The sequence below is a fragment of the Xenopus laevis genome, chromosome 1S (genome assembly GCF_017654675.1).
Source record: "Xenopus laevis strain J_2021 chromosome 1S, Xenopus_laevis_v10.1, whole genome shotgun sequence".
Classification (NCBI taxonomy): Eukaryota; Metazoa; Chordata; class Amphibia; order Anura; family Pipidae; genus Xenopus; species Xenopus laevis.
In genome coordinates, this window is record NC_054372.1 from 40,528,582 (window position 1) to 40,549,544 (window position 20,963).

The 20,963-nt window shown below is 38.2% G+C and overlaps 1 long non-coding RNA gene across 1 annotated transcript; it reads right to left on the bottom strand.

The window, feature by feature from the left end:
* Window positions 1–437: 437 nt before the first annotated feature.
* On the bottom strand, window positions 438–11,299 carry LOC108706640. The gene is made up of 4 exons (XR_001934117.2): window positions 11,098–11,299; window positions 9,299–9,490; window positions 7,354–7,485; window positions 438–1,312 (listed from the first exon to the last, which is right to left on the bottom strand). It is a non-coding gene; the product is annotated as an uncharacterized LOC108706640 (long non-coding RNA).
* Between the last annotated feature and the right edge of the window lie 9,664 nt (window positions 11,300–20,963).

Here is a 20,963-nt window from a genome sequence, read left to right on the forward strand (position 1 = left end):
GCTATTAATCTTTGGTGTGCCTTAGGCCAATGGCACACTCTGTTATATCTGATTCACTTCTGTCTGCCTAGTCATGAGTGTGCACTGACAGTAAAAGGACCAGCCTATCAGTGCACTCATGGGCAGATTTTGGCACAGAAACCTGGTTGGACAGAGGTGTGGATGCATTACCTCCTGGCCCAGCTTTGCCAAAGACCAACAAATTGATCACACACCAGGGTCTATAAAGAACTGTCATTTGAGGGTCAAATCAATGAGTCAATATGGTACTCAATTGATGGTATTTCACATGTGTCTAGTAGTCAATTTTGTCTGTATATTTGTCGGGCAGACCAGTAAGCCTCCAAACAAATTTCTGCTTGACATGTAAAGGGTTACATTTATTTTCTATTATTCATGTATTTTGCAATTCTTTTATTTTATTTTCCACAAGGGTGCCAGCATATATAAATTATTATTTACTTACATTTTCTACATAAGTCTACATTCCTGTCTACAATAACCACTGCTTAATTTAGATCTTAAGTAATTATTTTTGCCATCCATACAAAAATATTGGTTGGGGCTAATGGCCTCTTGGCTAACTGGATGAGGATACATGGCCCATTGGATAATGTAATATTCCTGGCTCTATCTGAGGTATACTCTATGTACTGATGCATAAGTACATCTTTTGAGTTGTCACTATTGCTCTATAATTTTACACCTAGCTATCATGTAGAGATGATGTTTCTGTTTTCTGCAGTAGATCTGGTAAGTTCTTTTCAGAGATGATTTCCTTGGAACAACAGTCCTTTGGTGCAATATTCCAATGTTCTGATTGCTTGATATGAAAAAAAATGTTTTCTCAAACATTGTGGATTACACAATTCAGAGCATGTAAAAAATATTGTTGTAAATTCATAAGTAAAATTCCTGTAAATCATGACACGGATTGACCACCGGCTTCCTTTTATTGGTAGAAACCAGGCGGTGCTTCATTAGAAGGTTAAGAGGCCCAGGAATGAAAAGGTGCCAAAGACACTTGTCTGGGATGCAACTGTCTGTCAACCCCTATTATTTTCTTGTCTCCATGAGTTGTTTGCTGATCAAGGGGAAGCATCTACTTCAGCTCATCGTTCATGTGTCTGACTCCAGCTGACCAGTTCTCATATCAGCTCTGAGCAGCAGGCATTGGGGAAACTGATCTCTTTCTGTGATATTTCACAAACCTCAGTGGCTTCAACAATGCCAACACTGGCTGAGCTGTTTCTATGTTTCTTCTTGGATCTGGTCCCACTGATGCTGTCTTTAGGTATACTATGATGGTCTTCTGTCATGGGGAAACAAACAAAATGTAAAATGTATTGCCAAAACATGTATTTACAATGTACAAGTGACTCAATATTCTATGGCTGGCAAAACATGCACCTAATTTGTGAAGTTCAATTTCACCTAATCTCTATCATTACTGACCATCAAAAGGCCCAAGTCACTTCATATGTCAGGATATTGGTCAATCTAAAGTAGCACCGGCCCCCAAATCTATGTTGTAGATCTTGCAGACTGGCCCATGACATTACTGGTTTGGTCTGTTCACTTTGGCTTGCCACATGCCTAATCTAATATACTATCCTCAAAGCGTGAGCATGAATGGCCTGCACTGGATTTCACTTTGTCATCAGGCCCACACCACTGTGAAGTTCTAAAATACTGACAGAGATGTAAAAGTAGTCACATTGGATACTAACAGTCTTAGGCTGGCCATATATGGTACAGTAAAAGCTGCTGACTCAACCCCTCCAGATCATGTCTGTGGTTTATTGGCCCTTGTATTGGGCCTACCCACAGCCTTCCAGACCTTTTTTTGGGTAATAAAACAAATTGGGCACATTTGGAAATTCTACCAGACAAGGAGCGCATCAGTGTGTTGATGAAGTCTTCTTTAGATGGGTCTCCATAGACCCCTCAGTATCAACCTGTAAATAGTCAGCTTTACGCAAGCAGTGACTCAGATCTTAGTTCTGCCAGTCTGCCTGTGGCTTTCAGGAAAACAAAACATTGAATACATGATATCTTATCTTTTATCTTGATACATGAAGCGTGTTTAACATTATTTGTAAAAATATTTTTTCTATAAGGCAGGACTCGTTTATCCCATTCTGTTCTCTCTCTGCTACTTTTGGAACAATCTAACATATATATTAGCTCTCCTCTAGGTCTGTTAAAGTGGTTATTCATCTTTGAATTCATTTTTAGTTTGATGTAGAAGTAGAGAGTGATATTCTGATTAAATTTGCAATTGGTTTTCATTTTTTGTTATTTGTGTTTTTTTGGTTATTTAGCTTTTTACTTAGCAGCTTTCCAGTTTGCTGTCTCTGCAGTCTGGTTGCTAGTGTTCAAATAACCCTAGCGACCATGCAATGATTTCAATAAGAGACTGGAATATGAATAGGAGAGGCCTGAATAGAAAGATGAGAAATAAAAAGTAGCAATAACATTAAAGGGCATGTAAAGGCAAAAAAATAAAATCACATTTTTACTTTCTTTAATGAAAAAGAAACCTATTTCCAATATACTTTGATTAAAAAATGTGTACCGTTTTTATAAGAAACCTGACTTTATGCAGTGAAATTCTCCCTTCATTTACTGCTGTGGATAGGAATTGTCAGATGGTCCCTAACTGCTGAGCAGGGAAACAATCATACTTATAAACAGCAGGGAGAGCCCCTGCATTACTTCCCAGCCATGCAGAACTCAAGCAGCTTTGTTTATGATGATCCCTAAGCAGCCCAGACCACACTGAGCATGTGCACAGTCTTAGTCTTGGAAAGATGTTTAACAAAGTTACAAGATGGTGACCCCCTGTAGCCAACTTTGAAAGCATAAATTATTTGTTTGATTAGGCTTGTGGTGTAGTAAATTCATTTTTATATTTAGTATACAAAATACAGCATTTCTAGCCTTATTCTATTTTAGACTTTACGTGCCCTTTAAATATGTAGCCTTACAGAGCATTTGTTTTTAGATGAGGTCTTTGACCACCATTTGAATGGTAAAAAGAGTCAGAAGAAAAAGGCAAATAATAAATAAACTGTAAAAAATAAACAATGAAGACCAAATTGCTTAGAATTGAGCATTGCATTCTATAACATACTAAAAGTTAACTTAAAGGTGAACCACCACTTTAATCAGCTGGCGTAGGCTATATCATTTCAGGAATCAGAACCAGAAGTACAGAGAATTTAAACAGACTTTGCTTTCAATACCTGCTTTCAAAACCAATTACATTTACAAATATCATTGATAACTTTGGAAATGTTAAATGAATGTCCAGTAAGAACAACATTTTATTTCACTATGCAAAAAGCTTAAACTTCCAGTACATGTTGAGAACAACAATAGCTCCCCATTAAGCTTATTTATGGTGATACATTTCAAAGCACCTACAGAATATCAAGTCACATGACAAGGGGACTCTTCAATTGACCCTTCACCTTCAGCCATCCCATTAAACCCCATTGTTACATACCATAATGAAACACCAGGAGCCAGAAATGTTGAAAATGTCACATTTTATTAAATAAATAGGACCTTGCCAGCCTCACCCCAAGGCAATATTCAAAGCCAGAATTCCATAAGAGATCACTACTATGCTCTGCCGCTCCTCACGTGAGATCAGCACTGTCATTATATCCAGCACTGAGTATTAGGCTGCCTCTACCTACAGAGAGGATGGCCCCAAACTCTGCTACCAACAGGAGCTGCATCTCCCACCATGAGAGACGTTCAGCAGCCCAGCTGTCAGTCTGGAATCTGCAGTGTGTTGATGATAGGAAATCCAAGCAGGCTGTCACTTAGCACAAGCAGTAGTAGCATCTGTATCAATCAACCCACTGTGCAGTCACAGGAGAGAACCTCCTTTCTCCCTCTTATAAATATACCTGTGCAGTTCTCTTACCACTGATGTGACCAATAAAACCTAATATACATTATCATATATCCACTGTTTTGATCCAGAAGAAGGCATAAAACCCAGCCTGAAGCCAGTACCAATTATGCATCAAGAGGGAAAAAATTCCTTCCTGACCCCAATGGCGATCATAAACATGTCAAGCATTTGACATTCATTAATATTGAATAATAACATGCAGAGTCTTTCATGTTTATACTGTATAACTATACCAAAACCACAATAGAACAGTACATGCAGGAATACATCCACATTTGCTTATTAATAGATAATATGACAACATAAAGAGAAACTCCTGACATTTCACAAAATATGCAAAAAAGGAGAAGGTGGATGGGATGTTTATACCTGCTCAGAAGATAAGGAAGTGCTTCTTCCCCTGACATCACATCCCTGTCTTTCTCCACCCCCAGCCTGGCATTTCTCTGCCTTAACTCATTTCTTCTCACCCACTCACAGCTACATCTGATTTTGCCAGTCTTTAAGTATAAACCAGTGTAATCTGGCTGCTGGTCATTCAGATCCCTTGTCATGCAGCCCCTGCGTTTATAGCTCAAGTGCTTTCCTTTCTCATTGCATCCATATTATATTCTTGGATAAAATGTGCCCTCTGCTGTCTGTTATGTATTCTGCATTAAGACAACAGTTTGGACATATTTATGTGTGCATTACATATTTATCCCTTTAGCAGTAACTTCAATTCTTCAGCCTCTAAAATTATTCCTGTCACTTTTTGCACATGTGCGTCTAGCCCCCTTCCCATAGACCCTGCATTGTAAACTAGACAGTTGATAGCACCACAGATTATTGATCATAAAGGCGTTTCTCCAAGAAAACATGATGTTATGGGGTAGATTTAAATATGAAATAAAATGGAAAAAAATCACAGGAAAAACCTTGGAAGTGAAAGCTGCCAAAAGAACTCACAGGTAATTGTCTCAAGCAAAACATTTCATGGGCATTTTCATTTTTGTGAGCCCTCTGTCTGACTGAGGTTGGTGACCCCCCCCACCCCCCAAGCTGCTTCAGAAAGACATAGGCATGTGAAAAATTAAACTTGAAACTTCAATATTAGAAAAATGGTCACAAATTGAAAATCAGTGGAAAAAGTGTTTCTGGTGAACTATCTGAAACCAACTGAACTGAAAAATATGTTGAAAGGTGAATAACCCCTTTAAGGACACGTCCTGCCCCATGACTGGAGGTATTTAGTGCTGCAAATTACATTATTACAAGATATGAGGTCAGTTACTTCCCCCACTGTATGCTATAAAAGTTTCTAGTGTCCTTTAAAACTTATTTTTTTTATAGAAAAATTGTGTCAGTAACTAGGCATCATGCATACTGTGATAAACTATTACTATAGCATTTCAGGTACAATTTCTGACTTTTGTTGTTGCCTGTCCCATAGTTACCATCTTAAATCTTTAATGTGTACACAGCAAAAATAGCATTTTGAGCCAGATAAGAGTCCAGCCAAGTCCACTTAATACCCCCCTGTAAGGAAGAGCCAGTGCTTGACCTTAAGATAACTGTTTATCTATCAATGTCCATCTTCAGTACACCCGCTACTGTATTTAGCCCATAATAATGCTACTCTGAGTCACCAGCCACTTCAAAGCCAAAAACATAGTTAATAGAAAACTCAATCAACACCCGTTAACCCCAAAGAAAATCCAATAAATAATTCTAGTGTAATCAAGAGACTACAGCATGTACATCATTTTCAACATTTTCTGGGAAAAAAGTCTTTTTGCAGTTCGTTCTTTAAAAGAAAATACCACATCACTGACCTGACACTTTAAATTAAAGCCTGAATGGGCAGCTGTCACCTATAAAACACAAAATGTTCTGCCTTTGCTGCATAGTAGGGCTAAGAAACAAGTCCACCCCTGACATTCTGCAGAGTACAGACAAGGCAAACTACTATCAGAAAGATTTGGTTTGGTTTGTTGTATACTACTAACATTGCTGTTAGTTTGTACACTCATCTGCTCAACTGTCATTAGAGAAACAAACCCTTAATAAAAAAACCCTACCCCCCTACCCTACATAGACCCCCTCCCTCCTCCCCCCCACCTTAGCTGCTACCCCAGACAAATTCTGTCCAGCGGAGTTCACAGGCGCTATCTTTAGCTGATACAGTAATATTCGGAATGAGAGAGGCGCTTCAGCAGTTTACATGAGTTTCAGTGCATGCGAAGTTGTCGCGAAACAGAAAATTGCTCAAACTGTGCATGCGCCGTCACGCCGGTCTCATTTCGAAGATTACCGAAGAGAAGAAGATGGCTGCCGTGAACTCCACTGGACAGAATCTGCATGGAGGGGTAAGTAAAGAGTTAGGGGCATTTGTCCGGGGTAGCAGCTAGGGTGGGGCATTTGTCTTTTTTCAACCCAATTTAACTATGTAACTATGCAACTATGTAACTATGTAATATTTACGGGTCTAATCAGTTTTGTTTGTGCTTCATTTAAGTGTCCGGCAGTGGTGTCAATAGAATGGGACAAACAAATGTTGCCTTTAACAGCAATGTTAAATTGTATATTTATGCTAGATTATTATTATCATTGACATGTAATTATATAGCACCAACATATTCTGCAGCGCTGCACAATAGAAGGGGGTATGCATCATAAAAACTACGCACTGGGAATTGGAAAGCGAAATAATTAAAAAAAAAACGCAAATAATAAAAATGAAAAACAATTGCAAATATCACTCTCTATATCATACTGAAAGCTAATTTTAAGGTGAATTACCCCTTTAAAGGTGTCTATATACACTGGCCTACCCTACCAAGGTATCCACCTAATGGGCCAAATGGACAGATTCTGTATGACTTGCCTTACACAGCTATGGTTAAATAATATTGTTTTGTTCATGTGAGATATGAGTCTGAGGCTCTAGTAAAGAAGAGCTGGCACTCCATTTCCTTTCCAGTCCTTATGAAGTCATATATTGTTGGAATAACCAGACACATGCATTGTCAGTCTAACACATTTGCCCCAGTACTAGTGATGGGTGAATTTCTCCAGTTTCTCCGAAAAATTTGCAAATTTCCCGTAAACATAGAAAAATTTGCAAAACTCTAATTTTGATGCCCGCATCAATTTTGATGCTAGTATTAAAGTCAGTGGGTGGAACAGTTTTGACGCAAATTTTCAGGGGAGTTTCGCGAATTTATTCATCCATCACTACCACCATTCGTTGTTGCCTGGGACTCTCACCATGGCTTTGCTGTTAGGCTGACAAAGCACACTAATACAACATTACCGAACACAAAACACATTACACAATTATTTCACAATCAATAAGGTGAAAAATAACACAACCTAAAACAAGGATTTAGGAAACATAGAGTTATTTTATGGTTATTTTATAGAGTGGTTATTATTATTACCTGTTTTGGCTTGCTCAGGTTCACTGTAGATTGAAGCCAGAGAAAATATGGAGAAAACAGTAAACGCTATCAATATGAACGCAACTTCCAGATTACTGAATGGAAACTCCATGTGCAGATATTGTCACTAATCTGCAACAAAAGACAAGTCTTTAAATATATAACACTAGTAATAGACAATGTGTTAACAGTTCCATACTTGCTCAAACAATACAGGGACAAGATAATAGCATGCTGCCTCTGACAGATACAAGTCTGATAGCTTTACTGTGGCTTATTAACTTGTTGCTTATGTATTAATGTCGCCAAACATGCCCAGCCTTAGGGATATCTCTCCGATCAGCCCACAAGCAAAACTGATGAAGATTGTGTGATTTAGCCCTCCACAGCAATGGTCAGACAGAATTGTTCTATTAAATGGCCTAAACGAAGGCATCTGCAGGTAAGTGAGGTACAGCTGTCACTTCTTTTACTTCCACATCTGCTGATGCCCCATTCGCCCACTTAAAATATGACATTTTCAGTCTGGGCAGAACAACTGTGATACAGAAGAATAGCAGGGTTGTCACACAACATGTAAAGTGTTTTATATGCAGCTTTCCCTACTTTTTGCAGTGCAAGGTGTTTTCAGATGCTTTATCACCCACGGGAAAGGCAGTCTCCACCACTATGTCTGTTTTTGCACTAAGACTTAGGTCACAGCATATTTTTGCTAAATGTCAGCTCTGTGCCTCCAGTCATTGGTATGAATAGAATTAGAAAACTGCCTGTTCCAGCTCATGACAAGCACTTTTACATCTAAACATTCACATTTCAACATTTTTTGATCGAAATCCAAAGAACAATCAGTGACAGTTGGCTCCCATTCATACGAATAACAGGAGCAATGGAGGTTTTTAGTCGTTTCTTCTCTGGCTAAAAAAGGCCGGCATACTAATAAAGTGCCTACACGTGGCCTAAAGATAACTGCACTGCTGCCATGTGAGACGGAAACAGAGACAAGGGAGTAACAGGAAGTCAGTGCTTCTATTCAAGCAGAAAATTGACTAGAACATTGTCAGAAAGTATATTTATTAGCATTTTACAACACATCTCCTAGCAAAAACTTTTTGATGAAAGTATTCCTTAAATATTTCAATAAAAATTACAAAGTCGGATATCACCCTCTTATTTATTCACTAAATTTGAGTGAAGGATTCGAAGTAAAAAAACTTCGAATTTCGAAGGTTTTTTTGGGCTACTTCGACCATCGAATGGGCTACTTCGACCTTCGACTACGACTACTACTTCGAATCAAAGGATTCGAACTAAAAATCGTTCGACTATTCGACCATTCGATAGTCGAAGTACTGTCTCTTTAAAAAAAACTTCGACCCCCTAGTTCGGCAGATAAAAGCTACCGAAGTCAATGAATCGCTCGATTCGAAGGATTTTATCTGCGCTAAATCCTTCGACTTCGATATTCGAAGTCGAAGGATTTCAATTCCTAGTCGAATATCGAGGGTTAATTAACCCTCGATATTCGACCCATAGTGAATCAGCCCCTAAGTGAATGAAAAAGTTTTGATTTAAAGAAAAGACAAATTTACATGATGTATTGCCCTTCGCAAAACAGGCAGCCTCCTATTGAATCAGCAACTCACTTTCATTTGAGTGTGCACCTTCTGATCTTCCATTGTCTAAATACTTCAATAACGCTGATTCGTATTAGCAAACAGTTAATGAGTAAATAGTGGGAGTGTCCCCATGCCTTTCAGTGGAATGCAGTAAAACCAGGGAGAGTTTCATTTAAATAAGCCGACCTGCATTTACCTAGTGAAAGCTCCTATATGAAGAAGTAGGTTGTGTGCACAACCACTGCTGGAAGTAATAACCACATCTTAACACATCTAATATACTAGCTGCTGGAAATTTGGAATGTAATGATCTTTGTAAACAAATGTACCTGAAAAGGAAGTCCTCTCGATTTCTTCTTCCGACAGAGAGAGAGAGAGCTCTATCTGGATTAGGATATTCACTGTTTCTGTTTGTTTAAAGATCAAGTACACAATACTTGTCATCTCCTTGCTGAGAATACACTGTGTGAGACTGGAATTCTCGCAATGTATGACTTGCTCACCAGTGCTCTTTGGAGTGCCTAAAGCAAGTGAAGAAAGGTTTTATTTTTTTAAAGAAAGTGGAATTAGGTCACAAGTCATGAATATAAGTATTAGTATCTGTTTAATTATAGATACTGTACATACCTCTATATACAAAAATATAAATAAATAGAAAACGACATTTACATTCAAGAACAAATACTAGACAAAAGGAAGGAGGTCCCTGTCCCATAGAGTTTATGTGAGATGTGATGCGAGTGTTCCATGTGGTAGTCTTTACGTTTATTTCTGCAGAGATCTAAGGAGGGATGGCATTCCATAGGTAGGAAGCAGCAACACTGAAAGGTTTAAAATGGGAAACAGCAGTGAACGTGGGTGCTGCAACAAGTCGGTGGCTGGAGTTGGCTAGGGACATATGGAGTCACAGGGGTAGATGAAGTGTGGTGCAAATCAGTTAAAGGCTTTGAGAGTCATGAGAAAGATTATTCTTTGTGGAAAGCCAAAATAAGGGTCTCAGAAGTAGAGGGGCCTGTTTTCTATGGTCAGGTCTACACCACATGGATTCTCCACCCGCTGAAAATACGCTGCCCCACTGTTCCTCTCGGATGTGGTGGATTTCCTTTTTCTCTATGATAATAAAACAGTACCTTGTATTTGATCCCAACTAAGATATAATTAATCCATACTGGAAGGAAAACAAGTCTATTGGGTTTATTTAATGATTACAGGATTTTCTAGTAGATTTAAAGTATGAAGATCCAAATTACTGAAATATCCGTTATCCAGAAAACCCCAGGTCCCAAGCATTCTGGATAACAGGTCCGATACCTGTATCAAGCTCATAAAAGGGGAATTCAGGATACAGAAACATTCAGATAATCATCATGGATACTGCATGGATTTACAACATTCACCTAATAATTTTGTTCAACTAAAATAATACATATTTTACTGCCTTAATAAGAAAATATTTTGTCAGTTGGAAACAGTGACTGCTGCGAATATTACGTAGACACATATAAATGTGAAACTTTTAATTAAAGGAGAAGGAAAGGCTAAAACTAAGTAAGCTTTATCAGAAAGGTCTATATAAATATACCAGTAAACCCTCAAAGTAATGCTGCTCTGAGTCCTCTGTCAAAAGAAACACAGCATTTCTTTCCTTCTATTGTGTACACATGGGCTTTTGTATCAGACTTCCTGTTTTCATCTTAAATCTCTAGGCCTGGGGCTTGAGCATGCTCAGTTTGCTCCTTCTCCCTTTCCCCCCTCCCTCTTCCCCTCCATGCTGTAATGTGAGCCCAGAGCTATTAGTGAGCAGGGAAAGACTCAGGCAGGAACTGATCTCACACCAAGCTAATATGGCAGCTGCTATCCTAAACAAACAGAGAGAGATTCTAGAGCTGTTTACTCAGGTATGGTAAAGCATTCTGCAAAATAAATATAGTGTTATAGCTTGCACTGTTGTGTCTAGTCTATTGGCAATAAACTGCTTCGGAAGCTTTCCTTCTCCTTTAAAACACACACACAAAACATACACAGCAATAGCGTCACAGTCACAAATATAAGCTGCATGAATTCATCTGAACACAAACCATCAAGAGCCAATGAAAATCATCCTTACGTAGGTTTTTCAAAAACTTACGTTTCCTTTTACAGTAGCCATAAACTGAAGTCATCTGTCAGCTTTCAAGCAAAATAATGTAGAATTATGAGGTTTAAAAAAACGAACTCCGAATGAATCAAAAAGCAAAAGCTTTTCTAAATACAAGCTGCACCCTCTGGAAATGGAGACTCAAGGAAGTGCTGCTTAATGTCTAAAGTAAATAAAGCTCAAGGTTCAGCAGCTGGCTTGGGTGACGTGTCTGAACTTTACTATTGTTCTTAAAAATGAATAATAAACAGACTGATTGCTACAGTATATGAGCAAGAGCACAGTTTTCAATGAGCCTTAATAGATGTGTTTAATATAGATTTTAATAGACTGCATGCACTTATGTAGCATTTTCACAAACTTTCATTTTTTTTAACATATTAAAAAAATACACATTTTTATTATTTGTCAGGGACATTTTTTTTCTTGCTTTTATCAACATCCTACATGTCAGGGGTTATTTGCTAAACTCCGGTTGGGCTTTTTGGGGCAATACTTAAATTTTATATATATTTTTTTAAAACTCCAATAGTTCGAGATTAATTAGAGCCCTATACATCAAAAAGCCTGAATTTTCCTGTGCTGCCCAAATTTTTCATATTTTTTCCAGAAAAAGGTTGGATTTTCGGACTAATTCCAGCGCAAACCACAGAAACATCAAAATAGGATGGGGACCTCTGTGAAATTGAGTGAATCGTGAAAAAACTCTGTCAAAAATAGGTAGGTTTATTGAATTCGACGTTTCAGTTCCTCACAGGAACTTTCATCAGGGGCTCACGAGGATACGTTGTTTAGTTACCTAAAATAACACATTGCCATGAGCACCTTTTTGGTACCTTTGGTTCTACAGAATTGTACTGAGTTTAAAACAGTAACGTCAAAGCAGTTAAGCTGGTGAGATCAAGCCATTTACAAGCTGTGTTCTTTAAAAAGTAAATTACACTTAATGACAAAGGGAAAAAAACAAATATGGGTGTGTATTAGAAAGCAGTCAAGAATATAACCCCTTCACACCCAGGAACTCTGCATTTTATAGAACAAGTGCAGAAATGTACAGCACCAGTCATTACATGGTATTTTATAAAGCCATTATTTCAACATTAGTTTAGGTGCCAGACAAATACATATGTACACATATATATATATATATATATATATATATATATATATATATATATATATAGATAGATATATATATATATATATATATATATATATATATATATATATATATATATATATATAATTTTTTTTTTTTTTTCAGGGCACCTTGAACCTTTTCTCAAGCTTTATAGAACACCAGCACTATTGATGGCGTAAATGAGAGGGAAGGGTAGAAGGTCAGATCAGTGAACGACACTAAATTACAGCTGGAGTGAGATGCAGAGAAAGTTTGGATAGAACAGTTTGGTGGAATTGTAATAAAAATCGCACAGAGAAAAAGAATTTCACAAATAAGAATAAAATTTCACACTTTGCAATGTAAAATCCTTTATTAGACTGTTATTGTATTGGGCATTTTTAAGGAATGCTTGAGGGTGGCATTATCTTTTGGAGCAAACATACAGTAACGGTTTCACTAAGAAGAAGTTCTATAACTTACACTGGTGCAAACTATAAATTCCCCATTCTTTCTTCAATCTGTCTGAAGTGGTCCCTAAACAGTTTGGGGGCTGTTAAATTTGTGTAAAGGAGATTTACTGGCTTTTCTTACATTCCCCCTGTTGGTGCTTCGCTGTGTATTAGGTACTCATATGAACAGAATCACTGCTCAGTGTGGGTGGTTGTGCAGGTGAGCCTCAACATAAAATTCTTCACATTTTATTAAAACAATATTTTTTTGCACAGAAAACCATTCTGGAGCCAAAGAGCCCTTCATAATACAAGTCATGCAATCTAAAGCTGCCTAAAATCCAAAGGTTTTCACATGCCTCATGCTACACACATAGAACTGCCTACATACTGAGCAGCCCACAACATGTGAAGCCAGGGTCACCCCTATAAGTAAAAAAATGGTGGCCAGGGCACCCTCATAAAGGTAAAAACATACCACTAGTGGTCAGGCCCCCCCCCCTACAAGATAAAAAATTGGTGGTCACCTCCGCCCCCCAAGTACAACAAAAAAGAATTCTGGAAGGGTTCCCACATACAAGTAAACTAAAAACATTGCTGGTCAGCCCCCCCCATAAAGAAAAAAATGGTGGCCAGGTCAGTCTTCTTCTTCAGCTCCCTTCAGTGGCTTCTCTTCAGCTCCCTTTCCTGAGCTCTCCACTTAAGATGAAATGGAGCAACCCATTGAGCAGATTGACAGTCCGTGCCTGCATGTGTCCTGCTGTGCATCCAGAACTCCTGGTTTAATAGCACAGATACAGCCTAATTATTCAGACCTTGTTATGTGTCATCAGTGCAAGATATTAGAACATGGCACACCTTTAAATGTATTAATTCCAAGTAATTATGTCATACAAACATGGGAGGTTCTTGATACATTGGCTGTAAAGACATAACACAAAGATAAGCTGAAAAATCCTTTTCTTAAAAAAATATTGTTGCATATTTGAACTTGGAAAGAGCATATCAGGAGAAGTAATTCTGCTTGTGCAAATGAACTCTTGGTCTTCATTCCTGTAAGGAAACCATAATTATTAAGTGTTTTAAAGTAATGAAAATATCATGTATTGTTGCCCTGCATTGGTAAAATTGATGTGTTTGCTTCAGAAACACTACTATAGTTTATATAAACATACAGTATTTCACAGGTTAAATAGTTGATAACAGATAACACCATTATGTTCTACAGAGCTTATCTGCTGTATAACCTGAGCCTTTTCTCCTTTGAATGGCTGCCGCCATTGCTACACAACAGCTTATTTATATAAACAAATGTAGAGTTTCTAAAGCAAACACACCAGTTTTACCAGGGCAGGGCAACACTGCATTATCTTTTTATTACTTTAAAACACTTAAATTTTTTGATGATACTGTTCCTTTAATGTGCTAAGGCAAGCACCCAGTATGGCTCTTTTACCATTTTTTTCAACAGGTGCTGTTTTGGTGGTGCTAAGGATGCCCACTTGTGGTGTGTAATTTAGATGTATCATTGGACAATAGTATTATGTCCAGAACAGTATTTGTATGTAGAATATGATGCACGTAGGGGACCTTTCTATTATATTTCTCATTACATATGCCCCCCTTCAAGGAATGATTAGATCTGGCATTTAATTGCAATTTGTAAGAAAACAAAACTTTATTCCACAGCCTCTCTTTTTCTATATAAATAGAGAATATGCATATCTTTACATATGTTCAGGGCACAGACAGAGGGGGATAAAGAAAGCTGAAGAAATCAGGGAACTGAGAAAGTGTTAAGTTATGCATCTGTAACGCTAACTTAGGCTATACAGACCAAAAGTAGTTAATGTCCAGCTAGTGATAGGAACATGGGTTACATTGCGACTCAACACTTCATGTCAGGGCCTTCCCTAAGTGGAAGATTCCAATAGGGGTGCAGCGCAATTACATCTCTCAGGCTACTGTGCATAAAAATAGAAAATGATTGGATGCCAGGAGGTTGTGGTGAACCAAAAGAGTAACAATTTATTTTTACAAGACAAATGACCTCAGGTTTACTCACAGTTGGTATGAGTGATAGGTAGATGAAACATCACATGCTAGAACAGGTTGGATGACACAGCCGAGGAATGTGACTCCCATAAGGCATTGTAGTCAAGTAGTAATAAGGAATCCCAGGGAGATGTACCTTGAAGTGGTCTGGATCCCACCCAGCGGAGTGACACCCTATACACTGTGGTCCCTTCACTGAAGGCAATCAGGGAGCCTTGGGAAGCTACTCCCTGCTACAGATCCTTGATGGAGCACAAAGCAGCTTTTGATATCTGAGCTCTCTATCTTACTCTCCTAGAGAGTTTATAACAGATATAACCTGATTCTCCCTAACCTATTCACAGGGGTTCCCTGTTACCCGTCTTAATCATTAAAGCCGTTAGGGCAATGGCTTTACTGGGCCTTGGTGTACCCAGGCTCAATGGGAACATCCAGTAGGTAAAGACACCAGCAGCCAAAGAGGAAGATCCACCCCTTTCCAAACACTATATTAAAGTGTGGTAGGAAGTGGTCATTACAGCTCTTGGCCAAAAACACTGGCTATGCAAATATAACTAACTACATGGGCTTTTGCCTAGCAACTAGTGAAAAGGAGGAAAGGTAGGGAATGGGATTTAAAGCTATAGGAGCATTACAAATCCTATAGGTCCCTACACATCTATCCAGGGAGACAATATTCTGTATAATTCATTTAGACAAGCTCTCTATTAGGTTAGTTTAGCGTATAAATGTGTAATTTAGATGAATGCTCTTTCACTTTGAATAGCGCTTGCTCCTTGTCTCGATTCAGGAGAATTTCATGGAGTTCTTATTGAATAGGAGAGTTTTCAGCTCTCCTGAGGAATGGGAGTGTGGCAGTGTGAAAAATGTAGGTGCACCTATCATTGGTAGATGTAGACAGATGGCCAACTACGTCAAAGTCATCTGGCCAGTCCTACACTCAAATTACATCTGATTCATTAAGAATTCTATTGCTTTATTATACATTATACAAAGGAAATACGTTTTACCTGCAAATTTACTTGCTGCTTTCAAAGTAAAACTCCCAAACTTGGTTGCACTTTTTTTAGCCACCAGTGGGATAGCTGACTATAGCTGGGTGGGGTGCCCCCAACATCAGCAGGCCCATCCCTGACATAATCAGACCCACCCCCCATCCAGTCTGCCACTTGGAAGAAGATGACAGCCCTACTAATACTCATCCCTTCCTGACAAACCCATAATTAGGGATGGACGAATTTTTTCGCCGAAAAAATGACGCCCATAGACTTGTATGGCGTTTTGCGTCAAAATAAAAAGACGCACGTGAAAAAAAATTTTTTTGATGCCCGTAGACTTCAATGGGCGTCAGCGTCATTTCGCCGGTGGCGAATTTTTGGTGAAATGAAACGGGTCAAATTCGCCCATCCCTACCCATAATATCAAGCTTCCCATTCATATGGCATATGGTGCAGAAGTCAACCAGCCTGACTGAAAATATAATTAAAAAAAAATTGTGAACTTTAAAGTATTTTCCAATTTCTTCAGTGAAGTTTAACTACCCTTGTCCTAGCTTTCTGCCAAGAACAAAATGTCCTCTAAAAATACCCACTAGAGTGTTCAACCATAGAGTGTTCGAATAAAAGGAAAATCAGAGTCATCTCAGGGAAACAAGAGCTATCCAATGGGGAAAAGAATAACTGCAGACAGAGATAGCTACAATGTTGTAGGTGAAAACACTTTTTTTTTGATTGTTTACTCCTGTGGGTTTTACAGAGAGTTTGTACAGAAACGAGCAAGTGTCTGATTTGATTTTGCTTAATGAAATGCCCGAAGAGCTGTGCAAATACCAGGGCTTTAATTGTTTTACATTAGTTAGGGATCAGGTGGTAAATATTGTTATGACAAAGTGCATTAAGATACATGACATCCCTTAAGTCCTGCTGCTTTTAGTTTCAATGGGAAATCGTGTGCTTTGTCATTATCCCCATGCTGCCGCTAACTGTCTTGATTTACAACACTTTACAGTGTAATTTATTGCTCTTCAGCCTAAGGCATCACCACTTAGGAGACGACTGCACAACCTGCCAACATGGGCAGCAATTGTTCACTGAATTACATGTGATTATGTTGTAACCCTCACAACACCAGCTACTCGGGGAAAGGGAGGCCATCCTGACGCTATGAATCCACATTGTAATGTACAACAGGGAATCATTTCTATTTGGCCCTCCATGATGTCTATACAAGTTAGTATAATTTGCTATAAATCATAAAGTGCTGTTTTATAAGAAAGCAACGCTAATAGTGGGAGAGAAAGTTATCTCACACAAAGATATTACATCATGTCATTATGTGGTTGATTTCTTCATTTGCAAAGTCTGTAAACATATTATTTAATTAACTTGTGCACAAAGACAGAGCTAGTTCACTGACCACTCTAAAAACAAATGCTCTGTTAATCTACAAATGTATTGTCATTGCTATTTTTATTAATCATCTTTCTATTTAGGCCTCTCTTATTCATATGTCAGTGCCTTATGCATGGTTGCTCGGGTAATTTGCATGCATGGTTGCTAGGGTAATCTGGATTCTAGCAATCACATGGCTGAAACTGCAAACTGGAGAGCTGCAGAATAAAAAGCTAAAGAACTCGAAAACCATATAATAATACATTTAAAATGAAAACCAATCGCAAATTGTTTTAGAATATCACTCTCTACATCATACTAAAAATGAACAACCCCTTTGATAACAGTGGACTGTCTGTAGCTAGTGATGGGCGAACATATTCACCTGTCACGAATTTGTGACGATTTTCTACATTTCACCACGGGCGAATAGATTTGCGAATCTCCTGCGAAAATTTTGGACATGTGTCCGATAAGTCGCTTGTGTCAAAATCTACACTGTTTGGACGCCGATTGACTTTAACGCCAGCATCAAATTTGACGCAAACGACTTTTTCGGACGCAAATCCAAAGTTGGATGCGGGCATCAATTTTCGAGTTTCACGGTTTTTTCAATAATTTTTCAGTGAATTCACGAATTGTTCAGCAAAGCAAAATGCGAGACATTCACCCATCACTATCTGTAGCTTGTTTTGTACATGGTGCTAGGAAGTAATTCTTAAGGTATATCATTTAGAATGACAAGTGCAGTTTTGCTTGTGCATATTTCCCCACAGCCAGTAGCGTGTAAAATGAGTGGTGTAACTAGATTGCCCCTGACCCCCCTGGAAAAAAATCTTCAGAGGGGCCAGGCGCACTCCGAATCGGGTGTGCACCTCACTCATGCACCAAACACCAGAAATTGATTTGATCAGATTTGGAAAATTGTCACCATAATCATATCTCAATTACATGGAAGTGCAAGTATAATTACATAAATATCGAGGCATTGGCTGCAATTTGCAGCAGACACAACCCCCTCTTGTGACCACAACACCACTGGAAGTTTTGGAAAAAATCCAATTGTACTTTGCTCACTTGTGGACATTAATGAGCCCTATAATGTCTGCTCTACACTATGCAGACACAGGTACATGCTTCTAAATGATATGGTTAAATGGTAGTGATGGGGGAATAAATTCACCTGGCATGAATTTGCCTTGAATTTCCGCGTTTTACCGCCGGCGAATAAATTTGTGAATCTCCAGTGAAAATTCACCAGTGAAAATTCGCCAGCATCAATTTCCGATTTTTTTGTGAAAACCTTCAAATTTCACGTTTTTTGTGAAAACTTTGAATTTCACGTTTTTTGTGAAAACGTTCGAATTTCATGATTTTTTCGTGAACTTTCCGATTTAACGATGTTTGCGAATTTTCTGCCGAAGCGAAACGGGAGAAATTCGCCCATCATTATAAACTGGCAAATTTTCATTGCTGTGGCGGGTGTATCCCTTATTCAATAATATGCCAATCTCTTTGCACTTTTCACTATGTAAAATGCTTTTCTGCTTCTTTGAAAGCTTTACATAAATGCAATTTCAACCAATTCCGTTTAAGGGGGTTATTTATCAAAGTCCGAATTTATCTCAATATTTTCTGAAAAAACCTCAGACCAAATTTCGCACAGGCTTTTTTGGCTTATTTATTAATACATTTTCCCGAAAAAAAATTTGCGGGAAAAAATTGTGAAAAATCAGATTTTCAAAATTTTTTCGGATCTTTCACCTGAAAATTCAGAATTTTGCCCAAAAACTCTGTAAACTTCGGGGTATTGCCAAAAGCCCAGCACACATCAAAAAATCATTGGGACTTCTCCCATTGACGGTGAAGACCGATTTCACTGCAATGCAACCAATCCATCAAATCATTGTGAGGTTAGTGGGAGTCAAACGATTGTACATCTACCGATCTTTCTCCCGACATCGGTTTGGGGAATTGATGGGCAATTGATGTAAATGATGAAATCTTGTCCATATAAAATTGAAAAAAAGGACAAAAAGTGCATTATTAACATCTTGGAGATAAAATTGAAAAAAGAACAAACTTTCCCATAGGACATAACATCCTTTCCTTAAGGTAAAAAGAAGACATTTTTATGGATAATTACTTTTTTAGAGCTGCAACTTTACTTTGTATGGCCGCCACCATCTCTAAAATGGCACCTAAACCTTGCTTCGAATTAGTAATGGCAGCTTTGCATGTTTCAATTTTGTCAAGGATGTCATGCACATTTTCTTCACCGACTTTGTCTGCGGCATCCAGAGATAGCTGCGCTGTTGCTGGTACTGTCTGCTGCTGGGTGGGGCCATATAGCAGGTCATTGTGCTCCTCTGTGGGTAAAATACCATTTTGAGTGCATACTTGTAAATATGTACAAGGTGAATGTACAAATAAAAGTAAACAGATACATACCTGTACTTGTGACCAGATAAACTGGACAATTTGGAGGCACCGCAAGCATCTGTTCATTTTCAGGACAACACTGAGTTTCCTCTGCATCTAAAGGAACAATAGGAGCAAAACATCCTTAAAGGACAAGGAAAGTCTAAAATAGAATAAGGCTAGAAATGCTGTATTTTGTATATTAAATATAAACATGAACTTACTGCAACACAAAGCCTAATCAAACAAATGATTTACGCTTTCAAAGTTGGCCACAGGGGGCTCTCATCTTGTGACTTTGTTAAACATCTTTCCAAGACTAAGACTGTGCACATGCTCAGTGTGGTGTGGGCTGCTTAGGGATCATCATAAACAAAGCTGCTTGAGTTCTGCATGGCTGGGAAGTAAGGCAGGGGCTCCCCTTGCTGTTCATAAGTATGATTGTTTCCCTGCTCAGCAGTTAGGGACCATCTGACAATTCCTATCCACAGCAGTAAATGAAGGGAGAATTTCACTGCATAAAGTCAGGTTTCTTTTAAAAATGGTACACATTTTTTAATTAAAGTATATTGGAGATAGGTTTCTTTTTCATTAAAGAAAGTAAAAATTGGATTTTATTTTTTTGCCTTTCCTTGTCCTTTAAGCACCCCCATATAAGTAACAGTAGTACAATATACTCAGTTAGGAGTTTAAATAATGAGTGATTCCCAAGCAATATGGTATTCCACATACAATATGTAATATGTGATTGATCCCTTTGTTCTCGGGTTAAATGAGAGGAATACAGTCACCTAACAGTCAGGGAGAGGTGACAGACGCTCCATCCCTTCTATAACTATGCTGCACATTTACTGGATCAAGCTGAATAACTGGCTAAAGAGCAAAGAGGAGCAATACTGTTCCACTGAAACATTAAGTCAGCGCTGTTGTTTCATATGACCTTTCAGATAATGGTTTGGTCAGTAAGGATTATGGCAGGATAGCTTTTAGCAGCCAGCCCAGGAGACTTCTGGAAATGGCCCACTAACTTTCAGACAAAGAAACAGGATAACTATTGTTGACATATTTTCAGATTCTCGGTTAAGTAGAAAGAAACAATTTTGTTACAGGGTGAAAAGAGAATGGCATAAAATATGTAGCTATAAATATTATATTAGCAGATGAGGTTAGAGCAGGACAAGCTGGTCAGAACAGCGTTCTGTTGATATACAACTATTTTTTTAAAATGGAATTGGTTGAAGATGCAATGTTTACAAAAGGTGCACAAGTACAGTAACCCATGCTGTCCCATAGCTTTCAGCTTCATGCAGAAGTTTTATTTTGTTGTCTAACTTGAACTAGGCCAATTACAGATAATCATACAAAAATACAAAATCAATGCACATTCCTCATATGCACTAACATACATCTCAACATTTT